General features: G+C 38.9%; 1 pseudogene; it reads right to left on the bottom strand.

Moving 5' to 3' along the window:
- Positions 1 to 5,719: 5,719 nt before the first annotated feature.
- Positions 5,720 to 6,829, bottom strand: LOC101595069 (annotated as a pseudogene).
- Positions 6,830 to 7,940: the final 1,111 nt, after the last annotated feature.

The following is a 7,940-nucleotide window of genomic DNA, read 5'->3' as shown; positions in this document are numbered from 1 at the left end:
TTTCATTTCATAAATTAGAGTAAGAAGAAGTGATCCAGGGCCAACGTGTTAATTTATTTAATGAACACTGTTGAGAGCAATGTTCTGTACTTTGCAAATACTAATTCATTTAATTTTCTTATCAATGCCCTGAGGTAATACTTACTTCTTTTTCTTAGGTTTCAAATGAGGAAAGAAAGGGCCAGAGAGGTGAAGTGATCTAGCCAATGTCACATAGTGAGTGAGCAGTCTATCTAGCACACCAACCACTCTCTGTGGGCTTGGAGGTGTCTTGGCTGATCTTAATCATTTTGCATAACTGTGACCAAAATATCTGATGGAAACAACTGGGAAACTTTATTTTGGCTCAAGTTTTCAAAGGGTCCCATGTATCATCATAAGGAAGGTGTAGTAGGAAAGCATGATTCACATTATGGTGGGCTGAGAAGCAAGCAGTGAGACAGGGAGTGGTGAGGACAAATTTACCTCCAAGAACCTACTTCCTCCAGACAGGCCCAGCCTTCTGGCATCTGCAGAGCCTCCCCAAATGACACCATCCATGGAGACAAGACATTCAAACCCTAAGTCCATAAGGGACATTCCATATTTAAATTGTAACTCTACCATTAACCACTTAACATGATCTTTCAACAAAAATCCATAAGCTTGAATAAATCAACTAGAACCTAGAATCTCTCTCTCTCTCTCTCTCTCTCTCTCTCTCTCTCTCTCTATATATATATATATATATATATATATATATATATATGTGTGTGTGTGTGTGTGTATGTATATATATATATATATATAGATAGATAGATAGATAGATAGATACATATATATGTATACATATATGTGTGTATTATAAAATATATGTAATTTATTATGTGGGTATGTGTCTATATATGGAAAGTTAGAAAAAGAATAGGCTACTTCCACCTTAATGGTGTGATTGAATGTGATCTAGAAACATCTATATAATTCAAGGTGTTACAGTCTCGTTGCATATGTAATTGGTACTGGATTTTGGGATGAAAACAAGAACTTTCCCAGCCTTAATTACTGAGTCAATGCTATGGGTCTTTTTCACATGTACTCTTCATTTCAGACACATGATTATGTACTGCACACCTTCTCAAATCTACGAACATGTTTTCTTAGATCTAGATTTTAATTTTTTTCTGCCACTTTCCCCCAAACTAAGTTTTTTTTTAATTTAAATATTTTTCGAGCATTTTTATTTATTTATTTGACGGTGACAGAGAGAGAGGGAGTGAAAGACAGATAGAGAGAGAATGGGCGCACCAGGGCCTCCAGCCACTGCAAACGAACTCCAGACACGTGCGTCCCCTTGTGCATCTGGCTAACGTGGGTCCTGGGGAAACAAGCCTTGAACCAGCCCCCCAAACTAAGTTTTAAATGCTTTTATTCTTTTTTAAAAAATGTTATTTATTTATTTATGAGGGGAAAGGGAGAAAGAATGGAAGATGGAGAGAGAGAAAGAAAGAGATAGTGAAAGAGAAACACCAGGGCCTTTTGCCACTGCAAAGGAGCTCCAGACTCATGTGTTAGTTTGTGCATTTGGCTTTATGTGGGTACCAGAGAACTGGACCCAGGTAAACAGCTTTGCAGGCCAATGCCTTTAACTACCTTCTCAGCCTTTAAATTCTTTCATAGCTCTTTTTGGAGCTAATTTTTGCATAAGATGGTTGGCTTAGTTAATTTATCATTTTCCATTTATCTATTCATCTGTCAATAATGTATCTATCATGAATATATGTACTATCTATCTATCTATCTATCTATCTATCTATCTATCTATCTATCTATCTATCTATCATCAAAGTAGCTATTACCTATTTATCACCTATCTATGTATTGTGTATGTATAGTCTATCATCCATCAATCAATCTTTCTATCATCTAAGTAGCTATTACCCATCTCTCACCTATCCGTCATCTATAATTTATTATATGCATGTTGTCTCTTGGCATCCAGTTAACTTACGAACTTTTGCTAACTCTATTCTTTCTCATGTTTAGCTGGATTTGTAATTTCATCTAAATAACAGCTTGAGCAGATATATGAGTCTATTGCTGAACTCTAGTTTGTTTCATTGATCTATGTATCTGTCTCTCTGCCAATACCATATGGCCAAGTCCTTAGCTTTAAAATAATTATTGAAATGAGAAGAGGAACTCATCACAGTGTATTCTACTTTCAAGATAGTTTTAGCATTATCATTCTTTTGGCTTACCAAATGTACCTTACTATGAATTTGTCTCTATCTACAGAAATATTTCTGGGACTTTAAAAGAAAATTTACTAAATCTGCTTGGACGACTGGAGGACACTGAGACCCTCATTGTGCCTCTTATTCCAATACAAGTATACAGGCTTTCAGTCCTTGTGTTTCTTAGCTCACAGGTCATTCACATATGTCACATTTATACTCAAAGATTTCATGTAGGAAATATTAAGTGGTATTTTACTTCTAATTTCCATGTATGAATGATCTTATTAATATAAAGAAATACAGAGCTGGAGAGATGGCTTAACAGTTAAAGCACTTGCCTGTGAAGCCCAAGAACCCAAAATTGATTCCTAAGTACCCACATAAGCCAGATGCACAAGGTGGCACAAGTGTCTGGAGTTCATCTGCACTAGCTAGAGGCCCTGGCAACCAAATAAAGAAAGAAAAAAAAGAAACAATATATATATACAGCTGTATTTTCCTTATAGTGTTTTCCATGGCTTTGCTGAACTTATATGTTCTAGGAGGTTTTTCTTCTGGCCTTCCTCTTCCTTCCCTTCTTCTTTCTTTCCTTCCTACTTACCTTTCTTCCTACCTTCCTCCCTCTCCCACTCCATTAAAAGCAACATATATATTCCTTTGACTGGCAATAATTTCCAGCTGATGTCATTGCCTTGTTCTCAGTATTAGATCAGAAATCATCCCAGTCATTCATTTGCCATTCTGTTAACTACATATTTTTAAAAGATGCTCTTGATCCAATTGAGGATGTTTCTCTTATTCCTATTTTCATAAATTGTTTTTGTTTTCATCATGAACATCTTTTAAATGTTGTTAAATGTCGTTTCTAGCTCAGCGTTTGTCTTTTTTAGTCTGCCAGTGTTGTGGATTATTACATCGATTAATGTTGGAGTGTTGGGCTAGCTTTTCAGCCCTGAAGTAAGGCTTTCTTGGTTATGACATGTATTAATTTTTTCTATATTACTGAATTATAATTGTGAATATTGTATTAAGGGGTTTGCATTTATATTCATGAAGGCTATGCATCTGTAGTTTTGGCTTTTTGTTCTGTTTTTGTTATTGGGGTAATTCAAGCTTCATAAAATACATTGGAGATAATTCCATCTTTCCTGGATTTTGGATGAGGTAATGTAGAATGGATGTTAACTCCTCTTGGAACATTTGGTACAATTTTCTAGCAAATTTAAAGGTGTCAGAGGATGGCTGAAAATGTTAGTATATTAGGAGTAAAAAAACTTTTAAATTTGCATATTTTATAGTGAGTAAGTCTTGATAATTTGTATTTTTCAAGAAATTGACCCATTTAATAAGTTGTCAGCTACATGTGTATATTTCTTCATAGTATTTCTTTAGTATATTTTAATATCATTATGATTTAGCAGTGTTTTATTTCTAATTATTTGAAGATTTTCCTAGTGTGCGTGTGTGTGTGTGTGTTTTCTAGTTTTATTCAATTATGGTCAATAAACATACTCTTTATGACTTTGATTTGTTGGGTTTAATTAAAATTTGAGAGATGTGTTTCATGTGGACATGGCCTACTTTGTGTATGTCCCACGGCACTTGAGAAAATGTGGAAGCTCCATTCTTGGCGTGGTATTTCATGATTGCTAACTACAATCTGCTTGCTAGAAGTGATATGGTCAAGTTCGATGTCCTCGCTGATTTTCTGTCTGGCTGTTTGATCAGTTGATCAGGAGGAGGGTTGCTAATGCTGTGCTAAGTGATGTCTATTTCATGTCAATAGCATGGTTCTTTCATTTGTTTTATAACCTTGCTGTCCAGCTGCATGCACATTTAAGTTTGCTATGCCTTGGTGATGGCTTGAGTTTTTTTGTCATTGTATATAATCTCTCTCTCTCTTTCTTTCACCCTCCTGTTTTCAATTTTATTTTTCTGATAATTTGCTCTTTTGTACTAAGATCTTTTGGTGAGGTAATATAGCCCCAATTGTACATTTTTTGAATTCATATTTGAAAAATGTATCAGTATTCAAGCATTTGCATTCAACTTGATTTATCATCATTTTAATTGTAATGCGTTTCTTACAGGCAACATGTAGTTGGTCTAAATTCTTTCACCAAACCTGATATTGTCTGCTAATTGATAGATGCAGATCACTTTCCTTTAAAGTATATTTTGATATATTAGGGCTAATGTCTGCCAATTTCTTTTTGTTCAGTATTTGTGCTCTCTTTTTGTTTTTCTAGGAAAATCTTTGAATGGTTATAAACAAAACAATGCTAAATCATAATGATATTAAACTGCTTTCTAATGTTTTTATTCTGAGTCCCTGTGGCTTACTAGAACATTTCAAAAAGTTTCATTCTAACTTAATTGTGGTATTTTCCAGAATATGTTTTTGTCTCAAATTTTAGTGAAGGCATTTTAGGTATCACATCACATATGTATGTATTTATGTATAGATACATGATGTGATATTATATATATACACATATATGTATTTCCAAACATACCATTACCACAATCCACACTGGAGTCACCCATTAGAATTCAATTAAAAATTATATAATGAAGAATTTACATCCTCTAAGCCTTTCACCATTTTAATATTATTTTCAAATATTAATTTCACTATATGAAGTTTAACTCTAGCAGTGATATGTTTTTTATTGAAACACAACATCTTTTGCTTCAGCTTCTGGGGTAGTTGGGATCCCAGCCTCCCCTGGATATCTGGTAGCGCTTTCTCTTTGACACCCAGGTGCATCTTACACACCCACCATCCTGCTTCACTCATAAAAATGTCAATCCTTCCACTCCATTTGTGCACAGGTTGAAGAATGTAACTCTTTGAAGCTGCCAAAAACACAAAAGACATATCACTGTGGCTTAAGTGACTTGATCTAGTAATCTTGTCTCGAGATGTGAGAAATTCCCCAAATCTGTGTTTATATCCAGTGCTGGTTGTTTTACAGTTTCTTTCTTTCTTTCCTTTTTTTTTCTTTTTCTTTTTCAAGTATCTTGAAAAACGTTTTGCTTGCTTAGCACAGCAGTTACTGCCTACTCGAAGTATCAGGACTACTCTGAGTGTCGCAAGCTTGGCCACTCCTATTTGAGACTTTTGAAGATGCTATTTTTCTGTTCCTTTTTGTCTTCTTCCCTGTCCACATGAAACACATCTCTTCTTCCCTGACTTTTTACTTACTCCAGAGGCCTGCCCTCATATGTTGCCTACATTATCATAAGTTCTTTTGGAAATATTTGTTTTACTGTTATGATAGTATTATTTACTATTACTCTATGCACTCAAAAATATTTAATTTTTATGCATATATGTGTGATGTGTATATATTCCTATGTGTGTAGTTGCATGTTTACATTATGCATTTACGTGTGTGTGTGTGTGTGTGTGTGTGTGTGTGTTGCCAGAGTATGAAGGCTGATTGTCTTTTTCTTTTTTTTTTCTTCAAGAGTGCGTGGGGAGGCCGGGGCCTGGAGTGTTTGTGGAGGGGGCAGCCTTAGAGCACCCCAGCTTAGTAAGCATGATTAGAGATGAAGAGGGACTCACTGGCTGCAGCCCCAGCCTGACCACTTGGGTGTACTTTCCTTGACAAGCGAGGCTGTTGGCCAGGGCTCGCTCGACATACTCCTCTCGGGCAACCTTCAGATTCTTCTTCTTCCCACCCCAGGCCACCAGGGCAAAAGCTTGCAGAGCTCGGCCATAGGAGAAGGTCAGTGCCCACGGCTTCAGCAGAGGGCACTTGTTGATGGCATTGAGGTTGATGGGTGCCTCTTCCTCACTCTGCCCTCCAGACAGGAAAGTGACCCCAGGGAGAGCAGGGGGCACTGTGTGGTGCAGAGCTGTGACAGTTGCCATGGCAATCTCCTCATGAGAAAACTTCTGGGTGCAAGCATGGCCTGGGGTGACCATGTTGGTTTTCAGCAAGGTGCCCTCCACGTACATGTGGTGGTCACTCAGAGCCTTGTAGACAGCAGCCAGCACCTTCTCAGTTACATACTAGCAGTGCTTCAAATCATGATCCCCATCAGGATAGATTCTGCTGGCAGCTGCTGGCATAACGGGCTAGAATGTTGGAATTTTCCATGATGGCAAGGGCACAGGGGGTGTGCTCCCCAATCTTCAGCACACAGTGCCACTTGGCAAAATCAGCTCCATCCTTCTTGTAGTGAGCACAACGCTCGGACAGCCCATCTAGCCCTTGGGTAGTGGTCTCTTCAATAGTTCCTGCCAGGAACCCCACAACCTTGTCTACCTTGATGCCCACAACACCACCCTTAGATTTGATTACCTGGGGGAAGGGACATCTATCATCCGCCTTCTGGTACAGTGTCTCATGGCAGAGGATGACCCCTCCAACACAGGGATTCACATGGTCATCAGCAGTCAGCAGCAACTGGTGGTAGAAGTGCTGGTTCTCCTCAGTGTTTTCAGTGCCAATAGACTGCAGCCGCTTGGCAATGCTTCCAGTGGACTCATCTGCAGCCAGGATGCCCTTGCCTGGAGCCACAATGCGCTGAGCAATGTCAGACAGCGCCTTCTTCTGCTCTGGGGTCAGCGCCGAGTGTGGGTAGGGCATGGTGCCAGTGACAGCAAGATGCTGGCTCAGGAGGAGGGTGGGGTACAGGACACAGTAGTGGAGGGAGGTCGACTGAAGGGAGGATTGAGGAGCGAACTCCGCAGTATCTGCCCTAACTGGGTTGTGCCTGATTGTCTTTTTCAACCTCATTGATTCAGGTCAGCTCACTAGCCAACCTGCCCTGGGGATCTTCTTTTTTTCTTTTTTCTTTTTTAATATTATTTATTTATTTATTTGAGAGCGGCAGACACAGAGAGAAAGACAGATAGAGGCAGAGAGAGAGAATGGGCATGCCAGGGCTTCCAGCCTCTGCAAACGAACTCCAGACACGTGCGCCCCTTGTGCATCTGGTTAACGTGGGACCTGGGGAACCGAGCCTCGAACCGGGGTCCTTAGGCTTCACAGGCAAGCGCTTAACCGCTAAGCCATCTCTCCAGCCCGGGATATTCTTGTTTTTACCATCCTAGTTCTGGGATTGCAGGTTTGCGCCAGTCTTCTCAGCTTTCATGTGGGTGCTGGGAATGCAAACTTTGTGCAGAAAGCACTTACTAACTAAGCTGTCTCCTCTGTACAAAGAAATTTGAGTGTTGCTGCCCAGTATCTGGCACATATTAGATTCTTTATAAATCTATGTTTAATTTAAAAAATAATCCTAATGAACGAGTGAATGAATGAACAGTAGGTATGAAGCACGTTTTGTGAGGTAGAAATATTTTTAATACCTCCACAGATCTGATTCAGAGTTGACAGTCCTTATGTTGGTGTCTCCATTGCACAGAAATAAAAAGCAAGATGTAAAAAGATTCAAAGAGTTTGGGTCTATGTCACACAGTCAGACTCAGACATGGAGATAAAATTCCACCTTAGCTAGTTCTTTCAAGAATCATCACTGGATCCTCCTTCTTGTTACAACCTCAGCAACGTGGAATTCAATCTTCTTACCCTGAGTAACTATCTTTTATCCCTCTAAGCAGTAGGAAAAGAACCTTGGATTTGGTCTTGGAGAAGTCAACAGAAGTTGGTAAACTCATCAGCAAACGTCACTGGACAGTAGGCTACAGGGAACTAAGGACTAGACATATCACTCATTTCTGTATCCCTAGTGGCAAGTACAGTGCTTTGG

The sequence above is a fragment of the Jaculus jaculus genome, chromosome 8, assembly GCF_020740685.1.
Source record: "Jaculus jaculus isolate mJacJac1 chromosome 8, mJacJac1.mat.Y.cur, whole genome shotgun sequence".
Classification (NCBI taxonomy): Eukaryota; Metazoa; Chordata; class Mammalia; order Rodentia; family Dipodidae; genus Jaculus; species Jaculus jaculus.
This window is presented reverse-complemented; position numbering and strand designations above follow the sequence as displayed.